Here is a 16,893-nt window from a genome sequence, read left to right on the forward strand (position 1 = left end):
GCAAAAAACTGGTGTCCTTACAAAAAGAAACTGCTTACAAATATCACTACTTTAAAAGACTGTCTCATGTATAGTATACAAAAGGATCCAAATAGCTGTGTAAACTGGAAGACATCCAAATACAAGGATATAATTTCAGTTGAGTCACCACACAAGTGTAACAGCTAAACAGTATTCTTATAGCAACGTTACTGGCTGCCTCCATTCCCCATCTCAAGCAGAAGCATGTCAGGACCTCAAATTGCCTCAATTTTTCTTCACCCAGTAACTTTTTTCCACCACAGGAGTATAATCAAGAGGTCTGACAAGACCACAGGTCAATTCAGAACACTTTTCTAGCACAACTTTCAAAGTACTACTCAAGTATAATGGCTAACATAAAATACATTTTAAATCTGCAATATAAATATTTTAGTCAATATCCCTACTGAGTAGTAACAGACTGGAGAACTTCGCATGAAGCAAAGCCCGCAGACAGGAGTTTAGAGGGTGAGACAGAGAGCAAAAGAACCACACTAAGTAAAAAACAAGTGACTCTGTGAGTCCCTGGGTCTGGCACAACCAGTAGTGGTCTGAAATTAATAAATCATGCTGAATGTAATTTCTGTCTGTGCTATGCTAACCAGGCTCTCCAAGTTCTTGACAACTTATTAGTTCAGGCAACTGCATTTTAATCATGAATAAAACAGAAGACGGCTCTCAGATAATAGATTGCTCCCTCCTTGACACTCCAGCACATCCTACAGTACGGCTCTGCAAGGTCCTGGCCAGGTGATAGGCTTCTGTCTGGGCACTAACCTTAAATTCTTTAGTCACTAGAACATGCAATTCTTGTTTCTACACTGTGAACAGCAATGGTACCTTCCCTGAAAGTAGCTTCTCTGATGATTGTACTGATGCCTCACAGATAGAGATTTTTTTATTAGCATCTCTTCCCCATCAACCCTCTGAGCACTTGTTACATACACTCAAAAAACAAGGTTCCAAGACTTTCTAACCTTGCAGAGTGAGAATATAGGTTCTTGTCCTAAGGGAGCATTTAATACCAAGATTTTCTTTCTGTAGGAGAAGAAATAAAACACAATCAAAAAACCCAGAGACTTTTCCTGAACAAGACAGGAACACTACATTGACTACCAGTTTGTTTGGATCCTAAGCATATAAAACAAAAGTCACTAGTAACATCAGAAAAATACTGACCTCCTGAAAAAGTGCTGCAATGCTGTTCATGTGCCAATTACTCAGAGCAATCAACTGGCAATTCTGGTCACTAGATTTAATCTTTAGTGCCAATTCAATCAACTGTGTAAGGCAAATGAAAACAAGTGTATCTGATTTTCCGTGGGTCTTGATGGAGTTTCTAAATTTTACCATTACTTTTTACCACAAGCTACTGAGGAAACAGAAACATATTTGAGGATGTAGATTATCTATTGTCCATTATTTCTATTTTGTCACTTCAAACTGAATTATTACAATGCCATTTAGGTTAGTTTGTACCTTAAAACCACAAAAAAAAAAAAAAAATCAGTGCGACAGCTATTAGCGATTCTCAGCAGAAACAACGGACTAATCACACAGGAACCCCAATACTTAAAACAATGCATTCAGTTTTCTGTATCAATTCTACAATCTTAGCTTTTAATCTGTAGAAATTTACAACTTTTAAAATCAAAGCAACTATTTTACCTGACATATCTGTTTATCAAAGACACATTGTTAACTAAAATGGTTCTATCCTACTGAATTTGAAGAAGGTGTTTTGAGAGGAGTTGTACTTCTACAGTTCCCAGAGACTGCAAATCATCTCAGCAACACAGGCAGTGAATTTTGTTCCAGCACTACCAAGGCTACATTGCTTGCACTAACAATTTTAATTTTTTCCAAAGCAGCAACAATGGAGCAAAACTAGAAAGGTTTAGGTATCCCACAGTTTGAGATGTTCTAGATCTCACAGATGATCAGACTTCATCCAACACTTCCAGAGTTTTGGAACGGAAGTCCAGTTTGGAAGTCCAACATCCAACAGAATCAGCATTCATAACTTTTGTTCTTGATGAATTCCACATTAATGAAAAGAGATATAACTACTTCCAGACAGTCAACATTCACAGACTAAAAATACGCTGAGCTCCAGGAAAAAAAAAAAAAATCACCTAATAAATTAAGTATTGAAATCAGAATCTATTATTTGAGGCTAATGAGATTTACTGATATCTTTGTGCTTCACTAACTCAAATCGTTCTAACTATGCACCTATATTCTTTCAATACCAGTCCTGGAATTCAGAACACTAACCAGAGGTATTTATTACAGCACTTTTAAGTTTTAACAGGCTAAATCCATAAACATACTTTTCTTATTCATCTAAACTTTAAGCACCTATTCAAATAGTTACCATGCACTACGTTTCAGTTTTACTTTGAGTAATAGATACTGTCTCTATTTCGCTTTTGATTACGCACTCTTTGTGGTTATATATGCTGAATCAATGCATTGCATTTCTGCATGGTTCTAGTGCAAGTTTGACCTGTTAAATATTTTTTTTTCAGAAATATACCTATAAGAATACACCAACATAATGACTCCCACAAAGGTGTAATGGTCAGCAATAATATGCTTGATTATTTATGGGTTTCTCTAAGTCAGAAATTAGACATGAAATTTGTTGCAAAGAGACCATAAGGCAAATTGTTTCTCCTTGTGTTTTTTTTTTTTTAATAAAAAAGAAAATAAGGCTGTGTAAGAGACTGAGCTGAAAGGACCACAAGCTTAAAGATGTTGATAGACAAGCTCTAGCAAATCTTGTTGTAGCAGATTAAGTTACTATCCTCAGCTGTAGACTCTGCTCTCACCAGAAGTCACTGATCCCAAAAGCAGACTTATCAGAAGGGAATGTGTGCTGACACCTCAGACATGTCAGTGCTAAAACAAGCATCTTAGCTTAGGTCAGACATTACACATGAACTGTAATGACTGAGAATAAGCACTTCTGATAATTGTGCAAATGATGAACTAGAGCAGAGAAGTTGAGCTGGGAAAGGTAGAAAAATATCATCACCAGATCCGGGATGGATTCCCACAGCTATAGTTGCAATCTAAATTTCTTCCAAGTAGCCAGAATTAGATGTGCCACTTGTCACAAATCCAGCCTAGAATAAAACACAGACTCTCAATCAACAAGTGTCAAAAGCAAAATGTGAACTGCTAAACAATTAGGAATTAACAGGCATTGATTAGTCACATCGTGTACCTTAAAGGCAGAATACTAAATTTCAAATTAGCTTTAAGAAATCAAGAACTGAAATTTTACACAGAATTTTAATTATGACATGAAGTCCCAACTATTGAAGTTATCAGGAGCACTATCACATGCAATACCAAAGGAACAATGCTAAATATTTTTCTAAGATTTGACAAGAATGTGCACTTAAGAGGAAACAGAAACTAGCCTACATTTACCAAACAGTCACTTAGGTATGCAGCTTTGGTCCTTAAATATTTGTATAGAAAATACTTTTAAAATATTGACAGAAGGAGAAACTGTGTGAAGTTCTCACCAACAGAAGTTAAAAACTGGCTTAGGGGACAAAGCATATATAAATTCAAGCTTGTGATTTATCTCATTAAATTGAAATATATATATATGCAAATATTTACTACTATAGAAGTGATATTTCACCTAAGTAAAATTCCTGAAATTTGTACCACGCAGCTACTACCCTAGTACTTTTTATTATGATTAAATACATACAACATTTATAAATTAAGAACCACTACTGATCAGCCACTAAAAATCACACCCAAGGCTTCAAAAAGAGCTTGTATATAGTAAGGACTCGCTGTTGACTTAGGCAGATTGTATCCTCCCACACACCTTTAACTGATGTTTTTAGCTTCCAAGATACTTTTGCTTTTTCAAATGAGTACATCATGGAAATTCAAAGTCCAGCATAATACAGATGCATTTGTAACAGAGAGTCCTATCCAACTTTGCTTGTTTTCCACTGATCAAAACTGAGCGATCAATACAGAATTCCAAGTTAGATTAAACAGGCCATTTTTTTGTAGAGATCATTTCATTGTGATTGATTTATTAAATTGTTATATTATTAATCCCTTGCTGAGATTTTCCAGCTCTTCAGTCCTTTTACTAAAAAACATCAAAACAACCTCAAAAAAAACCAGCTTGCTACATGGTTGTAGCCCAGTTCAGCACAGTACCCTGTTCCAATAATCTAGGACACTTTTACAGAACAAATTTCAGTATAGCATAAAACAGTTTCTTGGTGTTTACGATAAGAATATAGCAATGTCCTAACGAGTCTGACCAATGGTCCATCAAGTCCAGAACACTTCATTGGACAGTGTCAGTCAAACACTCTGTTTAGGGATAACTTGGGCACCCAGAAGTTCAATTGGTGAAGGACATCAGATGGTACATCCCTGACTATTCAATTATGAACCATTAAACAGATCTGTAAATGGACAACAAACCACTTTTTGAACATGCTGATATTGCTTGCCTCCACAAACTTCTATGACAATAAATGCTAGTAGTTCACCACCCAGCATGTGAAGCACCACTTTCTTTTACCTGTTTCAAACCTATCATCTAAATCAACTGTGTCCTGCATTTATAAGACCCATAACCTCTATGGTGGGGGTTTTCCCCCCAAAAAAGGTCTCTATCACATCCCCTTCCAACTAAAGGGTTCCAGTCTTTCTAGCCTCTTGTAAGGCTCCATCCCTCAATCCCTTGACTGGTTTTGTTGCCCTTTTCTGTCTTTTTTTTTTTTCTAGTTCTGCTCTGTACTTCCTTTAAACACAGAGACATGAACTGTAGAAAAGAATGAAGAACAGAGTTTTGCATAGATGCAATGTGATGTCTTCTGTTATCTAAATGCCTTTCCCAATACATTTAGCACTTTGTTTGCTTTATATCTGTCACTCACACTACATAAAGCACAGCAAACAGACACTATGGTTAAAGATAACTCTCCTGACAGTTCTACAGAAGCTAGGAGTCCGGTCCAATTTTATTACACTTCACAGACATCTAAATATCCCATCGCACACTTGTTAAAAATTATTTCTTTATCTCCTGGTACTGAACTACCTTGTTTTGCACAGTACAATAGGCATTATTAGATCCCATAAAAAGTAACATTCCTGCTAAAATTCACTCTCATTATCGAGAAATTTCCTGTTGAAGTAGAAGGGGTATCTTTCAATATATCAAAGCTGTAATGAGAGAACACAAGCACCAGAAGATCTAACAGAGACAATAGTTAAAATCTTGAGAGAAGATCGCCAACACACATCACATAAATATTCTATGAACAGGCAAGAAATAAATGGATAATTCAGCAGAAAAAGTCTACAAATCTAACAAGAATTTAGGCTTAAGCAGATTTTTAGTGCCATGAATGGTATGAAACAGACTATTCCAGTGGACACAACCAATACTGCTGGGTTCACAAGTCATTTAGTCAGTCAAACAAGACAATGCAGAGCTGATCAGCTTTTACATCACTTTAAGTAAGACACTGTGCTAATTCCTCCGTGTAAGTAATTAGGTTACTAATTTAGAACAATCTCAATTACTAGAAAAAAATGACAAGGTAAAAGCTTGCACTATGTTGTTTTAATTATCCTACAACAACCACTACTTTTACATACATATATTCAGTTCCACTTCAACTCACTTTCCTTCTTGCTTGCATTTGAGAACTTCTAATATCATTCAAACAAAATGTAAATGCCACTGCATGCTAGCACTAAGCAACTCCATCACGGCTTGATCCTACAGGAAATGATTCTGCAACAGGCATGTGATGTCCACTAATGTTATAATCTCCCACCAACACAGGAATAAAGTTTGTCTACTGTCACCATATGCCCTTTCAGACATCGGGAAGAAGAGATTTTTTTCTCTGAAAACAAGGATATACACAAGAAGTACAATTAATATCATAAAAACCAATACAATCCAAACCCTCATCTGTTTGGAATCTCAATGCTTAACCTGAATGCAAGAGTGCTGCCTTCAGAGATAAGAGAACATTTAGGAAACAGGACATACCAGAGGAATTAATAACATGTTCTCTTAGCCAATACAAGACATGGAGTTAGTTTCTACTGCACACAATAACACAAGTTTAACACAAATGTAACACAAGTTTTTCTACAAAAGTAACTTTTATTTTCCTAGCCAAGGTGCACTGTATTAATGAATGATTAATCTATCTCAAGTTTCATTAACAGTACCTGACAAGTCAATGGCAATTTGGTAAAACATGACAAAGTTTTGCCAAAAAGGCTGACCACAAGTTCTCAACCATGACAACACTGCATGATCTGATAGTAAGGTCAAGCTTTAACTTGTGATACTACTGTGCCTAAATCTCAAGGAAAAGGTGTCATGGTTATCTGTTGTGCTGAAAAATTTAACTCAGTACCATAAGCATCATGCAGGAAAATATTCCTCTCTCCCTAGACTTCTCCTCTGCCACGCTGAACACCAGCTTCTCAATAAGTTATTAATAGAGAAGCTATTACCAAAACATATTACCTTAGTTGACCTTAATTGTGAAGATATTAAAAGAACACTTGGCTTTACCTTTGAATATTCAGATGAGAGTTGTCTCAGCTGATCTCTGGGGCCACCCAAACGAAGATGAAGATTTGTCTCCAGGTAGGTGAAAGTGAAGTAATTTCTCTCAATGTTTTTATCAAGATATCATATCAGTTATATATTACTTGCCCTCAGCCTTGAACAAGGTGAACCTTTTAAGCTTCACTGCTCTTTTGTAGACATGTCATTAAATACAAGTCACTCCTATGTCATCACATGGCTAACAGCAGCTCACATGTATCGCTGGCAATCTTTGTAATACACAGTTGAAATGAGAAGTGGCGCTTTTAAGCACTGAATACATTGACTTTCTTTGATCTCACACATTTGTACTCAAAACTCCACTCAACACTACTGGTACCTAAATGAGTAATTCTTTTCCAGACTCTTATTCCTGACTTTAAAAACATACACTTATCCCTGGGAACAGACTCGGAATGCATACAGCCACCTCCCAGCACCACTGCCAGGTCAAAGAGCAGCTCCTGAGATTGCACTGGCACTTCCCAGTTATCAAAACTTTCTAGTTTTGCAGATTTCAATTTTCTAGAGAGCTTGAAAAGTTCTCTGAACAATGAAACCTCTGAACAATGTCATGCTATGAATATGAGTCAATTTACACGGCCTATTTATGTAATGGTTGATGCATATACATGGGTACATGCTTTAGATGATAACATGCTGACTACTACCACACTTGCATACTCCTTATACCTTTTATAAAGGATCACTTAACTGTCCTGTCCTTTTTAACACATACTTACCAGAAATAGTTCCTGGTTCTAACCTACTCCTCGCCACACACACAAGGAAAACATCAAACCCAACATTTGAGTCTCCTGATTCATCTGGAGATTCATCTTCCAAAAGCTCCCTCAGAAGATCCTGATGCAAGACATGAATGCAACTTGCAGTTTGGTTCTTATCTTATTTTTCTTAAGAACTACCTTTTTCCAGAGTTTCTATCTATTATATCACCTGCTTATCTGTTCAAACTTCACAGGAGATGAGTTTATTTTCTATACTGATAAAGTACAGCACATTCAGATACAAAAGTTTATGATTAACGACCACAAGGTGCACTGTCACATGTATCAACTGTCAAGCCCTTTCTCTAATCCTAGAGAGGAAATTTTAAAAAATGAAAAACTAGAGGCAAACCAAAAGTATTAAAAATGCTAACATAAAATCACATGAACTATTTGTTACTTGTTATTTTTCTTCAGAGGACAATTATGGCCATCCAGAACATATACATGATTCAACAGGCAAATCACTTCAGGAAATATAAAGGCACTGAGGTGATCTGTGTGTAGCAGACAATAATTATCACTATGTTGAAATAATTACCTTTTTTAATCTAATTATTTGGCATCTTATAAGAAAGCTGAATTAGATCCAAACCAGAGTCTAAACATCATGCCAGACTTTACAACCAACAGATAGGCAACCAAGCTCTGCTATACAACGGGAAGTGCATATTACAAGTGCTGTTCAAATATACTCAACATGAGTATGAATTGTCCAAGATAGATAAGATCAGAGCTATAAGTCTCCAAAACTTCACACCATGCTAGGGAAAGGGAAAAAAAAAAAAATCCCTTTCCTCTGCTCTTGCAATACCTCGCCTGTAACAAGGAGATCTAGGTTCTTATCATTAATTTGTGCTTCGTTACGAATTTGCGCTTGATCACAGTTCTTGCCAGTCAGTCTCTGGGATACAAACTCCATTCACTCCCTTCCCAAGTGAATACTACTCCTCAAGAGTGAAAGTGGCTGGTGTCTGGAAACACCTCAAACTCAAACACCCAGTGGCCCAGCTGTCAAGGCATTTACTCCCCCAAATCTCACCATATTGGACATGAACTCAAACCATTTACCCATCAGTAAATAAATTCAATATCATAACCTTTTCTGCTAAAAAGGTCTGTACGATTAGGTGTTATTGCCTTTTTTGCTTCAGAGAACAGAAGCACTCCTTGTACAATGTGCTTTACTAATAGTATCTCTGTTTGCTTTTTAATTTAACTGACGCGAGCTTTGGGAGTTACAGTACTAGTATAGTATGTTAGTATGCAGTTAGACACTCTTGCAATATAAATCATGACTTCACCAACATACATAGTTTATTACCTCCAGTTAAAAACCCTAAAATGAAATTAAACATTAAATAGCCTGGTATATAAACTACTGATTTAGTTAGTTTCCTCTTTTTATTTAAGAGTTGTCCTTCATACTTTAGTCTGAACTATACTTAAAACATTTTCTCATATATATAGCCATACTGGGATTGCAGGAAGGAAGATGTGTACATAAAATACTACTTTTGTCAGGCTAGTTGTATTTAAGAAAGCTCCAAAACATATAACTAGAAAAATAATTTTGCCAGCATCCATGGCTTTAAGTCACAGTATAAACTGTTCCCACTAAGAGAGTTTATCACAGACATAGCAGCAAACACTTTCAAATACACAAATGCCTCTCTTTGCCCATTAATAAAAGGAGAACAATAGAGTAGTATTAAATTAATGTCTGCAAAAAGCCTTGAGGATTTCTGACAAATGACCAAAGCAGTAATTAATGTTCTGAACAGTGTAGTGTCAAGTCCTTCTGCAACATCATCTATCGAAGGAAGCACATAAAAAAAAAAAGCAGCCAGTTGCTACAACATTTAAGAATTTTAAACCTGGCATATGAATAACAAATACAAATCCTGTTATCTAAGAAATAGCAGGTTGTTTGAAGACTTAGCCTTCAGCATTCTAAAAGTCTAACTCTGTAAAAGGAATGCACTCAATCAAAAGTGCAAACTGGAAAAAAATTTAGTAGGTCAAACTGGTAGCTACAACTGTTAGCATCCGATGTTAAGATCCAGTCTTTGAGGAGACATCATAAGAGATTTTAAATCTAAAAATGCTGCAGGATTTTTTAAAAGCTTGCAATTTCAAACTTAAGATATCTTAATTAAAAAGCAGAAAATGGAAGTGTTATGAAAACACTTACCTGGGACAATATATGAATGTATGTGATCCTTAGACTACATTGTTTTCTGTGTCCGTAACTCTCAGCATGAATTCTAACCTCTACATTGCATTCTTACTACTTCTACAGCACATCTTACTGTGGTATTACAAGATGCCTGACAGCCCTCAACAGTCTGAGTAACATTTTGATCTAAGTTTCTAAGCAAGTTCAGACCTTATGAAAGGAAAATTAATTAAAAAAAAACTATCATCTTTATCACCACCTAATTCAATATAGCAAAAATAACTGTCTGCTGTTACTCAATACATTGTAAGGAAACACAGCACAAACTGGAAGGACATAAAATCTGAAATAACTACTTGAAAAGTGTTAAGTGGTCATGTATAACACATAACTCTGTCTTACTTCATCAATAGTTATGTTAATGAAATTTAACATTTTAGCACACTGATTCATGAAGTATTGCAATATAGATATTTGATGCCTTGTTAAATCATCTACAATACTAACCATTAGTTAAGCTTCTAATGTGTGAAATCGTGATTTTTTTTTTCTTGGATCACAGCATATAACAATTCATATGTGTATAAACCAACAAGACTTTAAAGTGTTGGACACCTGGATTTGTAGTAACAACTCTAAGAACATTGTAAGCAAAAAACACGTGTAATTTTTGTGAAAATTCAGAAGTCAGCTTAAAACTAAATGACTTCAGGTTCAGATGCCTAACTACAGACGACTCAAAAGGTATCTCATTTTTGACAAATTTAGGAAAAATACCTCAATCCCCAGAGAAGACAGACAGGTCTCTTTAAGGCAGATAAAGCTGTGCACTGAAGCAGCAGACATTCAGAAAAAGACCACTCCCAGAAGTCTGATTGCAGTCATCACTATTCATCATTTATGGAGAAGGCAAAGATTTTGTTCTAGTAGGTGAACCACAGAACTAGTTTATGCCATTACAGAGGCTTTAAGAAATATCTTTTAAAAGGAAAATCCCTCACACCACTATTTGACATTTACGCCTTTAATATTCCTGATTATTGTTCAGGGATCAGTCCAATGTGAGGCATTTAAGAACATTACTTTAGAAGATTGTTTTTAAAATCAATGTTTTGAAACTGATCAAATACAAGTTAATTTAATTTTCTGTGTAGTCAAGTCTTAGGAAGCTCACTGTTCTTTGTTGCATGTCTGCAAAGTCTCCCACACAATACTGTCCCGGTCCCTGCGGCATGAAAGCACCAGTATCGCAAGAACATTATAGGCAATGCCTTTCTGAAAACGAAGTATGTGCCATAACTACGGCTGACTATGAAATACAGTAGAAGTGGCACCTATTCAACTTGCTTTAACTTAAGCCCGAAAAGTTTTAGAAAATAAAACGAAGTGATCCTTTACAGAGGCACCATTTCCAAACACGGGACTGACAGAAGATCAGAAGTGCTGGGTGCGAGGAGACTCAAGTTTTTCCTCTCATTAAAACACAAACATTCTCTTCTATAATCACGCAGAGAAAACACACATCTAACCTCGGAGAGTTTTGCTGCTACTTCTGGGCCTAAGCCCGCGGCGCCTGCCCGCGAGGCAGCCCCGAGGGTGGGGAGCTGCCGTTCCCGGCAGATCGACTGCCCGTCGCCCGCCCCCCACGCTCCCGGCACCGGCGCCGGCTCCAGGCGCCCCGCGGCGCAGGCACCTGTAGTCGCAGAGACCAGGGCCGCACCTTCCAGCCGTGGCACGGCCCCAGCCGCCGCCCGGGAGGGCGCTGGGAGCGGCACAGTCCCCTGAGAGCCGCTGAGCCCGGCTCGGCCCCGCCGTCCCTCTCGGCCCCGACCCGGCCAGACATCCGGGCCTGCGCGGGCGCCGTGGCCGCGGGGGAGGCTCTCCGGAGCGCCGAGGCTGGCGGGCTCTGCGGCGGGACCTGTTGCACGCCGGGTGCGGGAACGGGGGCTGCGCTCACCGTCTTTCCCTCGCCGCCGCTGACGCGCTCCGGCCCAGCCACCAACTGGAAGTCAGGGTTGCCCGCACCCCGCGGCGTCTCGCCACAGATCCCACGGAGAAAACCGGCCACAGCCTCCGCAAAACGGCGCAACCACCACCGAACCCGGTCCGGCCCTGCCCTCTCGCCCGCTTCCACCGCCGGCCACCAGGCCCCGCCCCGCGCTGCCTCGGTCGGCCGAGGTGCGCAGGCGCGGAGCCGCCCTACAGCCGCGCGGGTGCCGGGGACGGGACGGGGCAGGGCGCGGGCGCCCTCCTCCGGCTGGGGCGGGCCTGCAGTCGCACTGGTGGATGGCTGGTGGTGGCTGTTCTTAGTCCTGGCTGAGGGGCTGGACGTCGAAGACGTGGCACTGCTTCCATGTCTCCATCCTCCCGAACTCACAGAATGATAGAGTCATAGCATCAATTGTGTCGGAAGAGACTTTTAAGTTCATCGAGTCCAGCCACTAACCTCGCACTGCCACGCCTACCACTTAAACCATGTCCCTCAGCACCTTATTTATGTGGCTTTTAAATATCTCCAGGATGGGGCTCCATCATGTCTCTCATCAGCCCATTCCAGTGCTTTAACAACCCTCTCAGTGAAAAAGTTATTGCTAACCTCTAATCTAAACCTCCCCTGGCACAATTTGAGGCTAGTCGTGTCCTGTGTCTCTGCACCCTGGAGAGGCATGATCACAGGAGCCCCTGTGCCCTGAGTGGAACTGACTTGCCTGCTCTGGCCTGCAGGCCGTTTGTCCTCCACCCTTCTCTTTATCCCCTAATTTTCCTTGTAGTGCTGGTGAAGACCCAACCCAAATTTGCCAGGACAGGACCTGCTGTGAGAAAAAAAATGTTTACTCCCATTTGAGAATCGTAGAATGGTAGGGGTTGGAGGGATCTTTAGAGATCATCTAGTCCAATCCTCCTGCAGAAGCAGGTTCACCTAGATCACGTCGCACAGGAACATGTCCATGTGGGTCTTGAAGACCTCGAAGGAAGGAGACTTCACAACTCCTCTGGGCAGCCTGTGCCAGGGCTCCCTCACCTCACAGTGAAATAGTTTTTTCTTATGTTTAAGTGGAACTTTTTGTGTTCCAGCTTCATCCCATTACCCCTTGTCCTGTTACTATCTACTATAGAAAAAAGGGATGTCCCAACCTCCTGACACCCACCCTTTAGATATTTATAAATGTTAATAAGATCACATAAATGTTAATAAGATCACAGCTTGCCTCTGCAGCAGTGGAGGGAGGCCAAGGCACAGAAGGGACTGAGAGCACAGTGTCTGCAAGAATGAAGGAAATGGCATTACCTAGTTTTACCAGGTGGTTTATATCCACATCTGTGTTGTAGAAGACCAGAGAAAGGGAAGACTGTGGGGGGATCTCATTAATATTTATAAGTATATAAATGGTGGATGACAGGAGGTTGAGGCATCCCTTTTTTCTATGGTATCTAGGAACAAGACAAGGGGTAATGGGATGAAGCTGGAACACAAGAAATTCCATTTAAACATAAGATAGAACTATTTTACTGTGAAGGTGATGGAGCGCTGGCACAGGCTGTCCAGGGAGGGTGTGGAGTCTCCTTCTCTGGAGGTCCCACCTGGACATGTTCCTATTTAACCTGATCTAGGTGGATCTGCTTCTGCAGGGGGGTTGTACATGATGATCTCTAAAAGTCTCTTCCAACCCCTACCATTCTATGAATCTATGATACTATGAAATACATCTTCAGTAGTGCAGTCAAGCTTGTCTTTGAGCTGAAAAATGCATTCCCACCCCTGGTTTTTCAAGCTAGCCTGCTTAGATCATTGCCAGAGACTTTAAAAATAAATGTTCTGTGTAACAAGACCAGGAAAAAAGGATTTCTAAGGCCACTAAAAAGTCCAAAAGAGATATCTGCTTTAGTCCTTCTATCCTCACTTCTGTTTAACCATTTATAGATCTGTATCATTTAACTCTGTATGTTTCTCTATAGTGAAATCCAGATACAGACTTTCAATTTCCTGTAATTTTACTCTATACTATTTTTTCTTTGGATACATTCTAAAGATAGACATATGGTCAGATTTTGTAAATCACAAAACCAAATCCCATGGTTTTGTTATCATGTGAAATGGCCAGCTGACCTGACACTAACAGAGGTCCTGCCCAGCTACCTGTGAAGGAACCTGAAAGCATTCCACCTTTTCACACTGTGGATTAAACTTCCTAGGATGTCTTTTTGTTTGTTGTTTTCAGTCCAGCAATATCTTGTAACTGCATTTAAACAGCTATATCTGTTCTGACCAATAACAAAGATCTTTACATCAATTCTGCAGTGCTGCAGGAAATACGAACGTTGGTGGATTGCAGAATTATTTACTTATGAAATAAAAATGGAGGGAAAAGAAAACACTGGTAATTCATGATTGAGCAGCCCTAAGTGTGGTTCTTTTCACCTCCGTGTTAAAACGGTGACATGAATTTTTTTTTACAAACCATTTTGGCAAAAAATCTGAGAAAGGACCAGAAAGGACTTTTTCAGAATATGATACTTGCCTAGAAGATATAATGACTGCAATAAATAGCTAGGCTTACCAGTGGCTATCCCACAAATCCTGAATAGTTTCTCTCAGCTGACAGCATTTGTCCTTCCTCTCACAGAAAATATCATTGCCTCCAATTTACATGTTGCCTGGTGGCCAATTTTCAAACCAGGACAAGGAAATGAATATTCTTCAACATGCAGTATAATTTATTGTTGAGCAGAGAAGGATTCCGTCGGCTCTAGAGTTTCTATTTCCCTCCTTTAATATTTTATATCCTTAGCTGAGGTTTTAATCTTTTGCCAGAAGGGGTTTACCAGACCAAGTTAAGACTAATCTTGGGATATCTCTTGGACACATTTGCTTAAAGAACTGTTGTTTCTTTTGTAACCAGTCTCCTCCCTCTAGCTTTCACAAACCCTAATATTACCCCTTGCCCAGCTGGCAAGTCCATTCATAAGATGCTTAAATAAAATATGGTTGGCTAATTCTACCAAACAGACTAAAATATTCTGCCACACCAAGAAGTTGTCATCCCTGAAAATGTTTCACAGTAAAGGATCAGCAGCATTATTTGTGAAGACTCAGATAACCTTTCTTTTTTAAAAAAATCATTGTGTTAGCAATTTAAATATAGATTTGATGGTTCGTTTCCCGTTGTGGGTGCCCACAGAATCTACTAAGGCAGCTCTTTCAGGAAAATGGAAAATTCTTTAGCAAAATACTATAAAACTTGCTGTTCCATCTCTTGCTCAAAGTTTTCAATTATTATGTTTAAGCACAAAGGAACTGAAAAGAAATGTCCAAGTGATACCTTTTGTGACCTCAGATCTTAGAACATTTTGATCTTAGATGTGATTTTATCTGATTTTGTCAGGGATTATGTGAACATTGAAGCACACATGCAGCCACAAAGCCAATGTATTTAGGCTTTATTATTGAAGAACTTTCTTTTTAAAGCTGATGCATTCACTCCACAGACAAGTATTTTTTAAGAAATAAAATGTTCATCTTTGATGAACTGGACATGAATTAATGTCACTGTTTGCCAGCCAAGTGCAGGTTCATCATCTAAATCCGTGTGGTTGTATTCAATGGAAAAGAAAAAATATCTGACCCAAGCTGTCCTATCAGCTTAAGATAGGAAAAAATGTTTCCTTTGAAACCATTGCCCTCAGAGAAAGATTAGGTAATGATTCCCTTTTCTATCACTGTGGAACTGAATTTATACTTTACGGTCCATGAGTGTTTCTACAGACATAGGCAAAGAGGAGGGCTCTGCTGAAAGAGCCACAGTGCTTATGTCAGTGAAGGCTGCAGAAGTAATCCCCATCTGTCTGCCCCATGACTCTCCTCCCCTTTCTCTCTCAACTCTTTATCTCTAAACTCTCTGAACATCTATTCTAAAACAGATGTACTTTCATTTCCAAATTCATCTTTGATCCATTCCAAGCTGGTGTCATCCCTCTTTATTTGCCAAAATATTTTTTTATGCAATTTCTGAAAAATTCTTACTTGTCTTATGTCAGACTTTATATTCCATCCTCTTTCTTGACTTTTCTGCTTGGTTTCAGATTTTTTCTGGGGATTTGTTTTGTGTTTTTCTGGTATTATCTTGATTAACCTTTCCTTCTTGATCTTTTATTCTTGCAAGGTTTTGAGAAATTGTGTTCTCTTCTTTTTATCTCTCTGCTTTCATGTCTGGCATCTATTTAAATAGTCTCTTTTCCTCCTATCTCTGAAAACTTCATAGGGACTTTTCCCTTGGCCTTTAGATATTGATAGTTCATGTCTTGGATAATCACATTGAAATGTCACCTTTAACTGAATACGAATGAAAGCATATTCCTTCCTGCTCTGACTTTGCCTATATATTCTCCCCATGCAGGGGAAATGCCAATATGTCACAGTATTTTTTCCAGTTTGATTTATAGCAATCTAACATCTCCTGACTACAAATGTGATGATTGTTTTAACCCTAAGTAGGACACCTACACCAGCCATCTGGAAGAATGTGCCAGGAGCACTAGTCTACCTGTAAGGCTAGTTATGTTCAGTATCTAGTGTTTCAAAGAAGAGTGCAAAATACTGAATTCCAGAAGTTAAACTGTGCATTTAGTAAGAAGATAAATTAAAATTCTCTCCTGGCCTCCACAATCCAGCACAGAAACCCCGATTTTTGAAATTAATACAGCAATCCAATTTCATTTCAGCATTCCTTGAATTAGGATGAAAAATTCCAAGGATTCAGATACAGTTGTGTTTTATTCCTTGATAGCATCTAGAATTGTTCTTTACTCTCTACCCAATAGCTACATTTTGCATTCATGTTCATCTACATGGCTGAAATATCTTCCTCTCTGGCTTCTAGTGTCTTCTACCACTCCTTACTCGTTTAGAAATGAAACTGCGCCACTCCAAGTAAGGTCACAGCATTTACAAAGAGGGTGATAAACCCAACAGAAGTTCACGTGTAGAAAAAAATTAATCTCCAGATTAAGCCTTGGTAGGTTTTCATCTTGTGCATACCTGTTATACTTACTGACACAAAAAGATTTGTAGATTTTCTCTTTATTCATAGGGACATCTCAAAATGAAAGAGGCACAATAATTTTCAAAATTATTATTCTTAAAACTTTGAATATTCCCCATGTTTTTTAGTTTGCTCTCAGCAGATTACAAACAACATCTGGGACAGTTAGCTGCCAGACAGCATGTCTTTTTTCCCCCCCTCCTGGCATTTAAAACATGCTTAAAATCT

General features: G+C 38.8%; 1 protein-coding gene across 3 annotated transcripts in view; it reads right to left on the reverse strand.

Annotated features, from left to right (window-relative positions):
• PALS1 (protein associated with LIN7 1, MAGUK p55 family member) overlaps positions 1-11,769 on the reverse strand; it is a 55,313-nt gene extending 43,544 nt beyond the window's left edge. For all 3 annotated transcript variants that reach the window (XM_061997992.1, XM_061997993.1, XM_061997994.1), the window contains exon 1: positions 11,583-11,769. The gene's annotated coding sequence lies outside the window, so the exon portion shown is untranslated. The remainder of the gene's footprint in view (positions 1-11,582) is intronic.
• Positions 11,770-16,893: the final 5,124 nt, after the last annotated feature.

The sequence above is a fragment of the Colius striatus genome, chromosome 6, assembly GCF_028858725.1.
Source record: "Colius striatus isolate bColStr4 chromosome 6, bColStr4.1.hap1, whole genome shotgun sequence".
In the NCBI taxonomy this organism is placed as follows: Eukaryota; Metazoa; Chordata; class Aves; order Coliiformes; family Coliidae; genus Colius; species Colius striatus.